The 17,032-nt window shown below is 39.7% G+C and overlaps 1 long non-coding RNA gene across 1 annotated transcript in view; it reads right to left on the reverse strand.

Annotated features, from left to right (window-relative positions):
* Window positions 1-867: 867 nt before the first annotated feature.
* The window catches only part of LOC145721192 (uncharacterized), a 34,833-nt gene continuing 18,668 nt past the window's right edge, over window positions 868-17,032 (reverse strand). The window contains exon 4 of the long non-coding RNA XR_014144697.1: window positions 868-1,180. This is a non-coding gene — a long non-coding RNA (uncharacterized LOC145721192). The remainder of the gene's footprint in view (window positions 1,181-17,032) is intronic.

Here is a 17,032-nt window from a genome sequence, read left to right on the forward strand (position 1 = left end):
TTTCCCTCTGACCCTCCGCCCTCTCATGCTCTCTCTCTCTGTCTCTCTCTCAAATAAATAAATAAAATCTTTAAAAAAAAAAAAATATTTACAATATTTGCTATCAGTCTACAACATCAAGAATAAAGAAAACATTGTCAAGAAAATTACCATTTTTTAAAATCCATCAGTGATTTGTTGTCATCTCCAATAAAGACAGCTTTTGCCTTCAAAGTGCTTACAGTCATTAATAGAAGATCAAGGAGATGCATGACTCAAGGCAGGTAGTCTGCCCTAGTAATTCCAAGATCTTTTAATTCCACCCATATATGTCACGGACATATATGAGGAACTAAGATAATCAATACAGATGAGACACAAAGTCAGTCATCTAGATTCCTTCGAATAAGCTCACACTTTAACAAGTATGAATTTTACTTATCTAAATATGCATACTCTGTTTCAACGGACCAAATTCAATTTAGGCATGAATTCAGGAATTCATTAGCTATCACCTGAAATTTACTCAAACTTTTCTTATCAGTAGCTGCTGCCACATTATTTTTTAAAGGTTACATTTTTTGGAATAAAATTTAAATTGGCAAGTTTGCTAAAAACAGAAAACTTGAAAAAAGTAATTGGCTAACAAGAAAAAAAATAAGTTACTATATAATACAGGATTTTTTTTTTAAATATATGTAGTCATTCTTTTTTTTTTAAATATTTTTATTTATTTATTTATTTATCGAGTCCCGCATCGGGCTCCCTGCTCAGCGGGGGATCTGCTTCTCCCTCTGACCCTCCTCCCTCTCATGCTCTCTTTCATTCTCTCGCTCTCAAATAAATAAATAAAATCTTTAAAAAAATAAAAATAAAAAAAAAACAAAAAGGATTTAAAGTGGCTAATTAGAACATACTTGATAAAGCAAAACAATACAAATAAAAAAAGAAGAAAAACAATAAAGATCTAAATGGAACCAGGAACCAAACCATTAAAACTCACAATAGCTAGTATTTAATGTTCATAACCTTGGGTCTATTTCATCCTTTGACATATTTCTCTTTGCGCCTTTTCATCTACTTCTATAATTTATCCCCAGAAATACCTACCGAAGTACAAAACATATTCACGTAAAAATGTTTAGTGCAGCATGATTCATAATAGAAGAAAATGGAAATAATCCAAATTAGAGGGAATTGACTAAAAGTAAGTTAAGGAACATCCATACTAAAGAATTCTAATCACTTCAAAAAATTACAATAGATATGTATTACTGACATAGAGATCTGTTCTGGTATATTAAGAAAACTTAATTAAGGAAACTATATGTATTAGGCATTATTACACTTAAATATATATTAACATATTACATATATGAACTATATATTAAGGAAACTACAAAACAACATTTACAATGCGACCCAATTTTAGTTAAAATAAAATGTTAAAATAGGCATAGAACATAATCTACAGAGCAAGATATCAGACATTTAACTGAGGAGGATAAAACAACAGGGGAATTTTACTTACCAATGTATTTCTATAATGTACAAGATACATCTATTGCTTTTTTAGTACAAAGTAAGTAGAACTCATTATACACAACATTTATTAAACATACAAAATAGGGGCAACCTGGGTGACTCAGTCAGTTGAGCAGCTGCCTTCGGCTGGTGTCATGATCTCAGGGCCCTGGGATCTGGCCCAGAGTCGTGCCGCCCATCACACTGGGCTCCCTGCTTAGTGGGGAGTCTGCTTCTCCTTCTCCTTCTCCCTCTGCCCCTCCCCCCAACTTGTACATCCTCTCTCTCTTTTTCTTTTTAAAGATTTTACTTGTCTGTCAGAGAGAGCGCACAAGCAGGGGGAGCAGCAGGCAGAGGGAGAAGCAGGCTCCCCGCCGAGCCGGGAGCCCGATGCGGGACTCGATCCCAGGACTCTGGGATCATGACCCAAACGGAAGGCAGGCACCCAACCAACTGAGCCACCCAGGCATCCCTCTCTCCCTCCAATAAAATCTTTAAAAAAAAAAAAAACATGCAAAATATTTTTAAGATAGCAACTAAACCACAAAATGAAACAATTTCTTGTTTTGAGGGATGATTTTGATATTCCAAATAGAGGCCGAAATATCTATGAGCAATCTTTTAGAGATAACATCCCTTCCCTCACTTAGAGATTGCGGTTCTCAAACTGCAATCTGTTATCTGCTTCAATCATTTTTATTTTTTTTTTAGATTTTACTTGTCAGAGAGAGAGAGCATGAGCGGGGAGGAGGGGAAGAGGCAGAGGGAGAAGCAGGCTCCCCACTGAGCAGGGAGCCTGATGAGGGACTCAATCCCAGTACCCGGGGATCATGACCTGAGCCCAAGACAGTTGCTTAACTAACTGAGCCACCCAGGCGTCCCTGCTTCAGTCATTTTTTTTTTTTTAAAGATTTTATTTATTTGAGAGAGAGCGCATGAGAGGGGGGAGGGTCAGAGGGAGAAGCAGACTCCCTGCCGAGCAGGGAGCCCGATGCGGGACTCGATCCCGGGACTCCAGGATCATGACCTGAGCCGAAGGCAGTTGCTTAACCAACTGAGCCACCCAGGCGCCCTGCTTCAATCATTTTTAAGATGAAACAGAAGAGGACACTCCAGGAATAAAAGCACCTTGGTATATTGGGGTAGTTGACAAGTTTAAAAACAAAAATGAGATTCATTTGTGACTAATTAGTATAAAGCAAAATCTCTTTATCTCAGGCCAGAAATTTTGATGAAGTAAAATAGGTTATAATAAACAAGCCATTTTAGAAGACAAAGAATGGGTCGTAGCTTTATAAAAAGTCCACCAAGAGGCATCTGTATCAGGCTAGACTTATTTCTCACCAGCTTTTTATATCCTGAGCCTTGAAATACAGGGTTCTCAAACTGCAAATCCTGGATACAAGTATCAACATAAGAGCTTAACAAGTATTGATAAACATTGTAACCTGTCTTTAGTTTAAGTCTTTTTTTTTTTTTTTAAAGATTTTATTTATTTAATCATGAGAGACAGAGACAGAGAGAGAGAGAAGCAGAGGGAGAAACAGGCTCCCAAGGAGCAGGGAGTCCGATGTGGGACTCGATCCCAGGACCCTGGGATCATGACCTGAGCCGAAGGCAGACGCTTAACCATCTGAGCCACCCAGGCGCCCTTTAGTTTAAGTCTTTAGAAAATGATGTTTTCTACTGGCTGGACTAAATGATAGCATCATTTTTCTTAGTACCAACTATGTGCCAGACAGTACACTTGGTATTTTGTAGAGAGGATTTCATTTAATCCACAGAACAACTTGAGAGGTATCATTAGCCCCTCTTATAGAAAAGGAAACTAAAATTCAAAAACATTAAGAGAGGGGCGCCTGGGTTGCACAGTCAGTTAAGCATCTGACTCTTGATTTCAACTCAGGTCATGATCTCAGGGTCATGGGATCAGGCCCCATGTCGGGCTCTGCACTCAGCAAGGAGTCTACTTGAGATTCTCTCCCCCTCTCCCTCTGCCCCTCCCGCTTGTGCTCACTCTCTAATAAATCCTTAAAAATAAATAAAAACATTCAAAAATAAATTAAAATAAAAATAAAAACATTAAGAGAATTGCCAAAAATCACATGATTATAAATTACAGAACCAGAACCTAGGTATGTTCAACTCTACGGTTTTGCTCTTTTTTCTAAGTGTTCCTGACCAACATCTCTTAAAGTACCCAGTGTACTTTATACCTCATATTTTATCAAACTAATGCATCTGAAGCAAAATTATAAATATACATTGTGATGTCACCTGAGGAAAACATATTCAAACTGAATGGTAAGATCACACTAAAAACTATTCAATTATCTAGTATTCATTACTATAGCTAAAATTTGGTTACAAAATAGGTCTTCATACCAAAACCTAGGCAATTTCACGAATTCTGAAAGATTAAAAATTACAGTACATAAAAGGCAAACATAAGGTTTTAACAGGCATACAAATCAGAAAGGTGATATTATTTTTAAATAATAGGTTAAAATGATCTAAGAGATGAGGACAATAGCTGTCACCCAATGATGTGACCATGAGAAAAATTAAGTCTCAAGGAGGTTTTTATTTCAACCAGAAAGCCTAAAAGTACAATGCAATAATGGTAATGCAAAATAAGCTTCAGTCCTTCAAAAGCTAACCAATTCCCCAAAGAGATGTTATTTTATGGTAGGATTTCCACTTCATAATCTATTTGTGAGGAGAATATATGGGTCCAAAATCATGTATTTGGAAAATACTGTGCATGAGAAATTCCACAAAACATACACAGTATGCAAATATATAAAAAGCTGACTATACTGCAAACTTGTTAACATGAATTATCTTAAGAGAAATGATTACTACTTTCATTAGCAATACTTTCCTTTTAAAAATTATTCCAAGAGGAGCACCTGGGTGGCTCAGTCGGTTGAGCAACTGACTCCTGATTTTGGCTCAGGTCATGATCTCAGGGTTGGGAGACTGAGCCCCATGTCCAGCTCCACGTTCAGCACAGAGTCTGCTTGAGATTCTTTCTCTCCCACTCCCTCTGCTCCCCCACGTCCCACTCTTTCTCAAATAAATAAATATTTTTTAAAAACATTATTCGAAGAGAAAATAAAAGCACAAACACAGTAAACTGTCCCTGGTGTCAGGCCCCACCCACAAAACTTGAAGACAACATTCAATTATGGAGAGGCCTATTTCCCGGCTGCAAGAAACCCATCTACCCAACTAACTACTGATCTACCTCATCATTCATAAATATGAATGGAAACTACCAATCACCAGACATTAAGAAAGTAAAGAACCGAGGTGCCTGGCTAGCTGAGTCGGTAGAGTGTGTGACTCTTGATCTCAGGGTCATGAGTTTGAGCCCTACACTCAAATATATAGAAAGCTGACTATAGGGGCCCCTGGGTGGCTCAGTTGTTAAGCGTCTGCCTTCATCTCAGGTCATGATCCCAGGGTCCTGGGATTGAGCCCTGCATCAGGCTCCCTGCTCAGTGGGAAGCCTGCTTTTCCCTCTCCCACTCCCCGTGCTTGTGTTCCCTCTCTCGCTATGTCTCTATCAAATAAATAAATAAAATCTTAAAAAAGAAAAAAAGCTGACTATACTGCAAACTTGCTAACACGAATTATCTTAAGAGAAATGATTTCCACTTTCATTTTCATTGGGGGTTGAGATTACTTAAAAATAAATAAATAAATAAACTTTAAAAAAGGAAGTGAAGAACTAAGAAGAAAAAACAAAACCCTGGAGAGAAATGGTGCAGGAAACAGATTTTTTAAATTTCTAATTAGTACCTAGGGAAGTATTCAAGATAATATTTTAATCATAAAATAGGATACAACTGCTACCAATAAAGGATAAAGGAAGGGGAGAGAGCAAAAGCTCTTGGGTATTAAAAACAATTGCCAAAAATTTTTTTTTATTTATTTTGTGTTATTTTTTATTTATATACAGGACTTCATCCTACTAAAATACACATATGTCCAAGGAAAGGCACTACAAATTTTAATACAAAAAAAGGAAAAAAACCCTAAAAACTAAACTAATATCCATCATCGACAGCAAGAGACTTAAATGAATGATGGTACAACTACACTACAGAATCATCAGCATGTATCAATATGGCAAAGATTTGTAAGATACATGAAAACACAGTCACTAGCATGTGCAGTATAATCCCACTTTGTTTTTAAACAAAATGTATCATATAATAACAGTAACAGCCATTACTACATTACTCTATTACACAAAGTGTCAGGTACAATTTTAAGCACATTATATGCACGAACTCATTTAATCCTCACAACCACCTGAGGTCCTAGTCTATAATTACCCCTTTTTACACATGAGGATATTGAGCCACAAAAAGGTAAAGTCACTTTCCCAAGGTACACAGCCACTAAACTATGGGAGCTGGGACTATGATCTGTGGCATTCTAAAGTCCCCAAGATCACTCTCCACATTTCCAGCAGTTAGGATATGAACCACAAAGTCCACCTCCAGAGCCCATCCTCTAAAAACCTCCACCTCTCTCCTTCTCCTCCACCCTCTTCCCCTGTTCCCGTTCCCCTCTTCCTCTCTACTTGTAAATACATACAAAAAGATCTGTAAGAACAGACACACCAAACTGTCAACTGTGACAGCTTATAATGACAGGAGTGGAAATGAAAAGTTTTTCATATTTTTAAATATGCAACATATATAAATTGATATAATTTATATTCTTTATAATACACACACACACGTACTAATATTTTACTAAGTGTTGAACCTCACCTAAGATTTCAGTAAATACATGAGCCTAGGATATGAGCAGACAATTTTCAAATCAGGAAATAAAAGCTAACATGGGAGAAAAAACAATCTTTTTTTTTTTTTTTTTTTTTAATTTATTTGAGACAGAGAGAATGAGAGACAGAGAGCATGAGAGGGAGGAGGGTCAGAGGGAGAAGCAGACTCCCTGCCGAGCAGGGAGCCTGATGCGGGACTTGATCCAGGGACTCCAGGATCATGACCTGAGCCGAAGGCAGTCGCTTAACCAACTGAGCCACCCAGGCGCCCAATCTTTTTTTTTTTTAAAGATTTTATTTATTTATTTGAGAGAGAGCATGAGAACACAAGTAGGGGGAGCAGCAGAGGAAGAGGGAGAAGCAGGCTCCCCACTGAGCAGAGAGCCCAATGTAGGCTCGATCCCAGGACACTGGGATCGTGACCTGAGCCGAAGGCAGAAGCTTAACTGGCTGAGCCACCCAGGGGCCCTTAAAAAACTAAATCTTGTAAGTAATGAAAGAAATGCAAATTAAAATTGTATATCATTTCACCTATCAAATTCACAAAAACTGAAAAACTAGAATATTTAATGCTGGTAAAAATACAGCAATATACATCAATTATCCTTATGTTCACACCTGCTAACCCAGTAATTTTTACTTTATTAAGGAAATATCTGATATATTGAAAAATGTTATACATAAAAATGTTAGTCTCAGCACTTCTTTTAGTAGCAAAATTGTTAACTTAATAATCCAGTGCTATGGGTTGTGTCTTTAGTACAGCACAGCCATATACAGAAATATTATGAAGCCATTAAAGCACTCAAAATATTTACTGAAATGGGAATAGATCAATGTTCAAATACAAAAAATAGGTGCGCCTGGGTGGATCAGTCAGTTCAGTGTCTGCCTTTGGCTCGGGTCATGATCCCAGGGTCCTGGGATCGAGCCCCCATCAGGCTCCCTGCTTGGCTGGGAGCCTCCTTCTCCCTCTCCCTCTGCCTGCAGCTCCCCGTTTGTGCTCTCTCCCTTTCTCTGTCAAATAAATTTTTTTTAAAAATACAAAAAATAGGGCGCCTGGGTGGCTCAGTTGGTTAAGCGACTGCTTTCGGCTCAGGTCATGATCCTGGAGTCCCTGGATCGAGTCCCGCATCGGGCTCCCTGCTCGGCAGGGAGCCTGCTTCTCCCTCTGACCCTCCCCCCTCTCATGTGCTCTCTCTCTCTCATTCTCTCTGTCTCAAATAGATAAATAAAATCTTTAAAAAAAAAAAATACAAAAAATAATAAAATGATTTACAGAATGACTTGCAGCTATGCAAATAAATACACATACATAAATACATATATGGCAACACATGCATACATAAATATGCACATATACACACAAAAATTCTTCAAGGAAATATAACAGGATATTACCAATAGTTATCCATGGGTAGTGAAGTTATGATTTTTTTCCTGTGTGTTATTACAATGATCACATGGCTGTTCTGCAGAAGGGAGCTTTTTTTTCCCTAAAGCAGAAAAGCCTTTTCTCTTCATCATATTAAGAGAGCAATGAGTGAATTACTGTGTCACTGTCCATCCGGATATACCACATCTCACTGGTTGCTAGGCAGCATATCCCAGTGGTCCTACATCATACCCATCTCTAATCACAAGCAGAAAGTACAGAAACTCAAGCACAAACATACCCCATCCAAATGGCAGTGCATTCACTTTAGGGAGCTGCTTAAGCAGCACATGCAACAACTTCATTTCTCTATTCAAACCACTCCCCATCTCTCACCTTACCTTCTAGGTTGACTTTGGATGTGGCACAGTACTCCTCACAGGAGCTGTGTATAGAGACAGACCTTTTTTTTTTTTTTTTTTAAAGATTTTATTTATTTATTTGACAGAGACAGAGACAGCGAGAGCAGGAACACAAGCAGGGGGGTGGGAGAGGGAGAAGCAGGCTTCCTGCTGAGCCGGGAGCCCGATGTGGGACTCGATCCCAGGACCCTGGGATCATGACCTGAGCCGAAGGCAGTTGCTTAACCAACTGAGCCACCCTGGCGCCCGAGACAGACCTTTTTAATCCTCTATTATAAGCCACCCATTTTGTGCCTGAGGCAAACAGTTTCCATTCAGTAAATTCACTCAAGTCAGAAAGCACTGTCATGCTGGACACTTCTCTGTCACTGATACAGACAGGTAAGCCTTGCTGCTTTCTGAAAATAGCCAATCTTGCTCAGCAAATGGGAACATATGCTAAGATTTCGTATTCCTATAGAGAATGGGTAGTGCCCCTGCTAAAGCTATAAATTACAAATCCCTTCATAAAACAGAATCTGCAATATAGTAACTCTTCCACAAGAAATGCCCAATTCTCAGGGCAACAACCTTTAAAAGAAGCCTGACCAGATCCTGTTCCCCAGGCTGCTCCTCCTGCATCATGGCCAGAGCCACAGCAGTTGGTCCTGTACTACGCCTGCCCCTGCAGGAGCAGCAGCCATTTTTGGCTCACCCCTGCTGCAGCCCCAGATGAAAGCCAGGACAGCAAGAACAAGATGGCAAAGGACTTTAAAGAGCAAACTCTGGAACAAATAACAGACATCACAAGAAAATGTTGCACGAATCTGCCACATTGTTAAAAAGGCTTTTCTTCTAATTTTTTTTTAATGGTAACTCTTTTAAAGTAGTTTAAACCATGTCTCTTGGTGTCATGCAAACAAATCTGGGGAGATCAGCACTAGTACTGATATTTTGGTAAAACAAAGATTAATTTGGGGCGCCTGGGTGGCTCAGTCGCTAAGCGTCTGCCTTCGGCTCAGGTCATGATCCCAGAGTCCTGGGATCAAGCCCCGCATCGGGCTCCCCGCTCCGTGGGAGGCCTGCTTCTCCCTCTCCCACTCCCTCTGCTTGTGTTCCCTCTCTCGCTGTATCTCTGTGTGTCAAATAAATAAATTTTAAAAAAAAAAAGATTAATTTAATCAGAATACCTGAAGCACACAATTCATAATTCCTTTTTACTTAACTATTAAGCAAAAACATGCCCTCTCTCCCTTGATTCCCTGTTGAAAATCTAAAAATGTATTTTAAATCCTCTTTACTCTCTTAAAATAATGAATATAATTTAATGTCTTTCCTGAATGCAGAACTTACAAGGAGTCACATTTTAGTTTCATTTCTGAAAATAGGAATAGCTTTATTTTTCTGATTATAAAAATGATACCTAGAGGGGTTTTTTTATGCTTTTTTTTTTTTTAAGTAGGCTCCATGCCCAATGTGGGGCTTGAACTCATGACCCTGAGATTAATGGTTAAAGAAAATAAAAATCACCAAATCTCACCAGCAAATAAAGATAACCTTATGAACACTGTTGTTTAACCAAGCACTTTGAAAATACTTTTAAGATAAAATTTGACCAGACATGCTATTTTTAACTGGCTTCCACAAAATAAATGTGGACTCTTTTTATTTTTATTTTTTATTTTTTTACGTAGGCTCCACCCCCAACATGGGTCTAGAACTTAAGACTCTGAGATCAAGAGTTACATGCTCTACCGACTGAACCAGCCAAGTGCCCCTGGACTTTTTTTAATGTCAGTAAATGTTCTGCAACATGTTTAAGGGTTATATAATACTTCAATGCATATACAGCCCATAATTTCCCCCAAAACCCCATTACTAGGCCTTTAGCGTGTTTCAAAAGGTCCACTATTATAATAAATGATGGTGTGACAACAATCAGAATTTTATTTGAACACCAACTTTAAAAGTACAAGTCTATAAAAACAGAAGGTATTAAAAAAACAAAAACAAAGCTAATTTCAAAGTAATCCTTGGATATATGTTGAAATAATCCCTTAGGACATTAACAAAATTTAATATGGGGCGCCTGGGTGGCTTAGTTGGTTAAGCGTCCAACTCCTGATTTCGGCTCAGGTCATGATTTCAGGGTTGTGGAATCAAGCACCACCTCAAGCTCCACACTCAGCACGAGTCAGCTTGTCCATCTCCCTCTGCTCCTCCCCCCACTCGTCATGCGTGCATGCTCTCTCTCAAATAAATAAAATCTTTTTTTAAAAAAATTAATATAATAGTAGCCCAGTTTCTGTTACATACGTCTAGGGGTACATGAAACAAAATCCTAGGTCAAACTGTCTCATCCACTTGGGAACATTCATTTTATTCTCTGTCTCACCCCAGATACTGGTTTAGTAAAACACACTAAGTTCAAACAAGACAATAGCAGAGCCTGGGGAAGCATTGAAAGCAATTCCATGAGGTAAAACTGATCTAGGACTCTAACAGGACATTTTGGAGGTCCATCTTCAGATTGGAGGATGGGGAGATTAAAGGCTGAGAAGAAGTTCTAAAGACTCTCAGATCTTTAAGTGACAGAGAACCAAGCACTTAGTAAGAGCAGCATGCTTAAAAGTACCTACACATTCTATCACAGAAATTCCTTTGGTTTATAATAAATTTATTTGAAAAGGCCAACTATTTCTGGTTCTGTATCCCTCAGATGGAATTAGTCAAACCTGCTAACACTAGGAAAAGGAACCAGGACAGTAAAATTCCCCCTCTTCAGGGCATTCAACATGGAGCTTCTTTATGAAAATGAAGTTCATTTCCTTCCAAACCAAAGACTGGTTCCTAATTCAACTTCAATTACGTTTCCACCCTTCATTAGTGGTAACGGTATCTACCACCATGAGTTCGGGAGCTTCCCCAAAGCCTTCCTTAGGAGATCAGTAGTGATATTAACTGATGTGATTTTATTTTGTATAATGAAATAAATCGACATTTGAAAAATCTGCAGGGGCGCCTGGGTGGCTCAGTTGTTAAGCGTCTGCCTTCGTGTCAGGTCATAATCCCAGGGTCCTGGGATCAAGCCCCACATCGGGCTCCCTGCTCCGCGGGAAGCCTGCTTCTTCCTCTCCCGCTCCCCCTGCTTGTGTTCCCTCTCTCGCTGTGTCTCTCTCTCAAATAAATAAAATCTTAAAAAAAAAAAAAGAAAAATCTGCATAACCTAATGAACCAATATTTTCCAAATGACTTGACACGCGGTGTTATAAAAATCACACGTGGGGGGCGCCTGAGTGGCTCAGTCGGTTAAGCGACTGCCTTCGGCTCAGGTCATGATCCTGGAGTCCCGGGATCGAGTCCCGCATCGGGCTCCCTGCTCGGCGAGGAGCCTGCTTCTCCCTCTGACCCTCCCCCCTCTCATGTACTCTCTCTCATTCTCGCTCTCTCAAATAAATAAATAAAATCTTTAAAAAAAAATAAAAATCACACGTGGGAAGGGGCACCTGGATGGCTCAGCCACTGAGCATCTGCCTTCGGCCCAGGTCATGAGTCCAGGGTACTGGGATCGAGTCCCGCATCAGGCTCCCCACTCAGCGGGGAGTCTGCTCCCTCTGCCTCCGCCTGCCGCTCTGCCTACTTGTGCTCTATCTCTGTCAAATAAATAAAATCTTTAAAAAAAAAAAAAATCACATGTGGGTAAAAAGATCTATTCAAAGTACAATCAGACCAATAGATTTAACTGCATGAAAAGTTCAAGGACATGGTGTCAGGTTCCAAATTGAAACTAGTTAAGAAACTACACCCTAGTTTTGGTGTAGTAATAAAGAAGAGCCACAATTATCTGAGAATAACATTAAAACACTCCTCTACTTCCCAACTACGTATGAGTTAGATAAGATTTCCTTCAAACAAAACATACAGCAAAATGCAGATGCAAGAATCTAGTTTTCTTCCACTAAGCTATACATTAAAGAGATTTGCAAAAATAATGCTACTATTCTAATTGTTTTGAAAAATTTATTTTCCATTTGTCAAACTTTATGCTAATATAATGGATTTGTTATCGCTATTTTTAAGTATTTTTAAATTTTGTTTTTAATATCTAATACTGTAAATATCAACAAATATAGCCCACATAACAAAAGCTCTCTGAGATCAACAATTTTTAATAGTGTAAAGGAGTCTTGAGATCAAAAATAAAATCTGAGAACTGCTGTTTTAAGTTAATGGTTTCACTGTGCTGTCTGTGGAAAATCTGCCAACAGTTTCTTGGAGTATGGTTTCCAATTTACAGAAATAAAATCTATTGGGGGGGGTGTGCCTGGGTGGCTCAGTCTGTTAAGTGTACGACTCTTGGTTTCAGCTCAGGTCATGTTGAATGCCCTGGAGAGGGGAAATTTTACTGTCCTACAAATTTATATAGTCCAAGGTCGAGGGTGGGATGGAGCCCTGTGTCGGGCTCTGCACTCAGCACTGAGTGTCTGAGATTCTCTCTCCCTCTCTCTGCATTCCCCCCCAACACACAAATTGCTCTCTCTCTCACATACATACAATAAATAAAATCTTTAAAAATAAAATAAAATCTGGGGCGCCTGGGTGGCTCAGTTGGTTAAGCGTCTGCCTTCGGCTCAGGTCATGATCTCAGGGTCCTGGGATCAAGTCCCGCATCAGTCTCCCTGCTCAGTGGGGAGCCTGCTTCTCCCTCTCCCTCTGCCTCCTGCTTCCCCTACTTGTGCTCTCTGTCAAATAAATACAATCTTTAAAAAAAATAAAAATAAAAATAAAATAAAATCTATGCAAAGTTTTCATTTCTGAAAGTGATTTTTTTGCATCAAAAATCTAAATCACTGGGGCACCTGGCTGGCTCAGTCAGTGGAGCATGCGACTCCTGATCTGAGTTGTGAGTTCGAGCCCCATGTTGGATGTGAGATTACTTAAAAATAAAATCTTCAAAAAAAAAATCTAAATCACTGCTGTTAGAGCTCACAAATTTACATAAGCCTCCTTCACAGTGTCAGTATCAGCTGAATCAGCTTACATACTTGTTAATAAATTGGCTTCTAAATGTTTATCCACTTCTCTCTCATATCTACTTCCTAACTAGAATGGAAAATTATCAGGGGCAATGCCATTTTCTTTTTACTTCTTCACACAGTCCTCCTATAGACTGTAGCAGGAATTAAATGTATGCTGCCCCTTTAACAGTCACTTACAGCCACTTTCAGAATAATGTGTTATTTTTGAAGGAAAGCTAAAAAGCACATCTCAAGGATTTCTAGACAGAAGGAAAAAGTCCTTGATCATCCAGAAGACTGTAATGGCATTCTGAATAGCAGTATCACTAATTCTTTTAACTATCAACTATGACATCTACCACAGTGACATTTTTGTGTCTGACATTTCTTTTTGATAGCTGAGGCCTTCTGAGAAGGGGCTGAGTTAAAGGATTTCCATGATGCATTCCAACCCTCATATTCTAAGACTCTAATTCCTTTTCTTCTCAATCCCAGCATTAAATAATGCTGGACACTATGGTTGTTTAGGGGCTGAACGATGAGTCAGCAGGTGAAGCCATTAGTGAGAAGCAGTTTCATTAACTTCCAACTACAGAGAAGCCAGCAAAAGACAGCTGCCATTGTTTACATTGCTGAACATGCTGTCAGTTTCACAGGCCTGTAAAACCACCTATTGTCAGCAAGCTCCATTTTTCTTAGTTAGGGTTAACAAGCACCAGACTTAGCTACTAGCTCCTAAAACACAGTGAACAATTCTTTTCTCAAACCACAATAAGTGCCTAAAAGAACATTCAAAAACCATTCTTGCAACTAGGAATGTGCCTCCGTTTACAATAACCCAGGTCCCTTCAAAGACTACTAATGTTATACATGCTCAGACACAGAAAAAGTGCTTCCAGTAAGAAAAACAAAGGCATTTAAAACACACACACACACACACACACACACACACTGCTGTTAACCATTTAAAGCATAGTTCAGAGCTTCTTTAACGGAACTGAAAATAAGCAGGCAAAACATGAATTGCTAATCTTTTTTGCGAGAGCAGGGGAGGCCAAGCAACCTGAAAGTCAATGAAATTACCTTCTCTTGTTGCAGTTTTGAGTATTTTCAACTCAGTTTCACTTCTCAGAACCAAAAGGGTTTGATCTTTAAGAATCCTTTTGTCCTAAGAAAGATTCCTTCCAAATATATTTTTCAGAGTTGTGATTTCCAATGAAGGACTGAATTGAAAAGCACTTCCCAACTGCTTTCTAGTTTTATATACAACACCTCATCTAGGCATTACACCTAAATTAATTTCCCTTTTCATTTTGAAAGCAGTCAAATTAACCTAGTATTTCAAATTCCTAGCTGAACTGATAAGGAGATATAGATCTATCTACGTATGTGTCTATCTACTTATCTATATATATACATCTATGTATATGTCACTATAGTGTCATAAGGCACTATGACAAAAGATTTCCTAACTTGTACTGAGCAGGTACTATTCATCATTATTCCAGTATCAAGACCATATGCCTTATAAACTATAAACGTAATAAATTTATAAGCTATCTACTATGAATCTGCTACTAACCATGCACTAACTTAAATCACAACTGTATCAACTTTTTAAGATATATAAAAGTTCAAGTGATCTTCAAATGCATGTTGGGTAACAACCACGGAAAGCTCCAAGTTTTCTTTTTTAATTTTTTTTAAGATTTTATTTGAGAAAGAGAACACAAGCAGGGTGAAGGGCAGAGGGAGAAGCAGACTCCTCGCTGAGCAGGGAGCCCGATACAGGGCTCGATCCCGGGCTCGATCCCGAGACTCCAGGATCATGACCTGAGCCAAAAGCAGATGCTTAACCAACTGAGCCACCCAGGCACCCCAAGTTTTTTTTTTTTTAAGATTTTATTTATTTGTCAGAGATAGAGACCGCGCGCACAAGCAGGGGGAGCAGCAGGCAGAGGGAGAAGCAGGCTTCCCGCTGAGCAGGGAGCCCGATTCAGGACTCAATTCCAGGACCCTGGGATCATGACCTGAGCCGAAGGAAGACACTCAACTGAGCCACCCAGGCGTCCCAGCTCCAAGTTTTCTTGAACAAAAATATCTAAGCATGTTTCATAAATCTGGAAAATTGCAGATAAAAAAGTAAACAAACTCAAAGTCATCCTTAGGAAAAGTACATACAACCTACTTTTAAAAGTTCCAAGTAAAAATTATAACTCACATGTCAATCTTGGATTTGAATTATTTACTACAAACCTAACTCAATCCTGCCTCCTAATAACCCTCCAGAATGGTCCTTCTAAATCTCAAAATGACTGTATCATCCCCCTAGCCTACAGCTGATGGCTCCCCGCTGTCATCTGTGTGACAAGCCTGACTTATAATGCCCTTTCTGTGGCCTCCACCTGTCCACTGCTCCCCTCCAAACTGTTAGCCTACCAATGGTAAACAAGTCATTTTCCCCTGAGTCTCTGTATGTGCTGATTCCTGGCTGGAATACTCTTTTTCCTACCATTATCTTTCATATGGGTCATTCTGACTTCCAGATGCAGCTTAGAAGTATCCCTTTCTCTAGGAAGCCTCTCCCTTCATTCCTCCCAATCCTCTTCCAGCCCCACCCCCAAGATAATGACCCTCCTCAGAGCTCCCACAGGTCCTGTGCTTATTGATTCCTCTTTACCTACTTTCTTATATATCTGTCTCCTGCACTAGCAAGCTTCTCGAAGGTAAAAACTATCATTTCTAACTCCTCAGTGCTCAACAAATATCTATTGAATGATTAATCTAGAATAAACAAGAAAACAAATTTTTCTTTAAAACCTATGGAAAGGGATGCCTGGGGCTCAATCGGTTAAGCGTCTGCCTTCAGCTCAGGTCATGATCCTGGGGTCCTGGGATCAAGTCCCGCATTGGGCTCCCTCCTCAGTGGAAAGCCTCCTTCTCTCGCTCCCTCTGCTGCTCCCCCTGCCTGTGTGCTCACTCTGTCAAATAAATAAAGAAAACCTTTAAAAAAAAAAAAGAAGAAGAAAGAAAAGGGGCGCCTGGGTGGCTCAGTCGTTAAGCGTCTGCCTTCGGCTCAGGTCATGGTCCCAGGGTCCTGGGATCGAGCCCCGCATCGGGCTCCCTGCTCAGCGGGAAGCCTGCTTCTCCCTCTCCCACTCCCGCTGCTTGTGTTCCCTCTCTCTCTGTATCTCTGTCAAATAAATAAAATTTTAAAAAAAAAAAGAAAGAAACCTATGGAGGAAGTATCCCAACTCTGCTTTGTTTTACACTCCATATGAAACAGCGTGCCAAATCATCAGTTTGCAGTTGGAACAAATATTGGACTAACTAAGCAGTTCCCAATTTGTAAGCCAGTCTCCTTAGGTCCACAAATTCATCATCCACAAGCTATTTTCTCTATTTCAAAAAGCCTGAGAAATTATAAGTCAATCCACAATAAATAATGAGGAGAAGACTGGCTAACTAAAATATCAGTTCCTGGGGCGACTGGGTGGCTCAGATGGTTAAGTGTCTGCCTTCGGCCAGGTCAGGATCCCAGGGTCCTGGGATCAAGCCCCACATCGGGCTCCTGGCTCAGCAGGGAGCCTGCTTCTCCCTCTCCCTTTGCCTCTCTCCCTGCTCATGTTCTCTCTCTCTCTCTGTCTCAAATGAATAAATAAAATCTTTAAAAAAAAAATAAAATATCGGTTCCTTTTCTTCTGCTTAAAATTTACCAATCAAGAGTGGTAACAGGGCGCCTGGGTGGCTCAGTTGGTTAAGCGACTGCCTTCGGCTCAGGTCATGATCCTGGAGTCCCTGGATCGAGTCCCGCATCGGGCTTCCTGCTCGGCAGGGAGTCTGCTTCGTCCTCTGACCCTATCCCCTCTCAGGTGTTCTCTCTCTCTCATTCTCTCTCTCTCAAATAAATAAATAAAATCTTTAAAAAAAA

The sequence above is a fragment of the Leptonychotes weddellii genome, chromosome 4 (genome assembly GCF_054177405.1).
Source record: "Leptonychotes weddellii isolate Sample4059 chromosome 4, ASM5417740v2, whole genome shotgun sequence".
In the NCBI taxonomy this organism is placed as follows: Eukaryota; Metazoa; Chordata; class Mammalia; order Carnivora; family Phocidae; genus Leptonychotes; species Leptonychotes weddellii.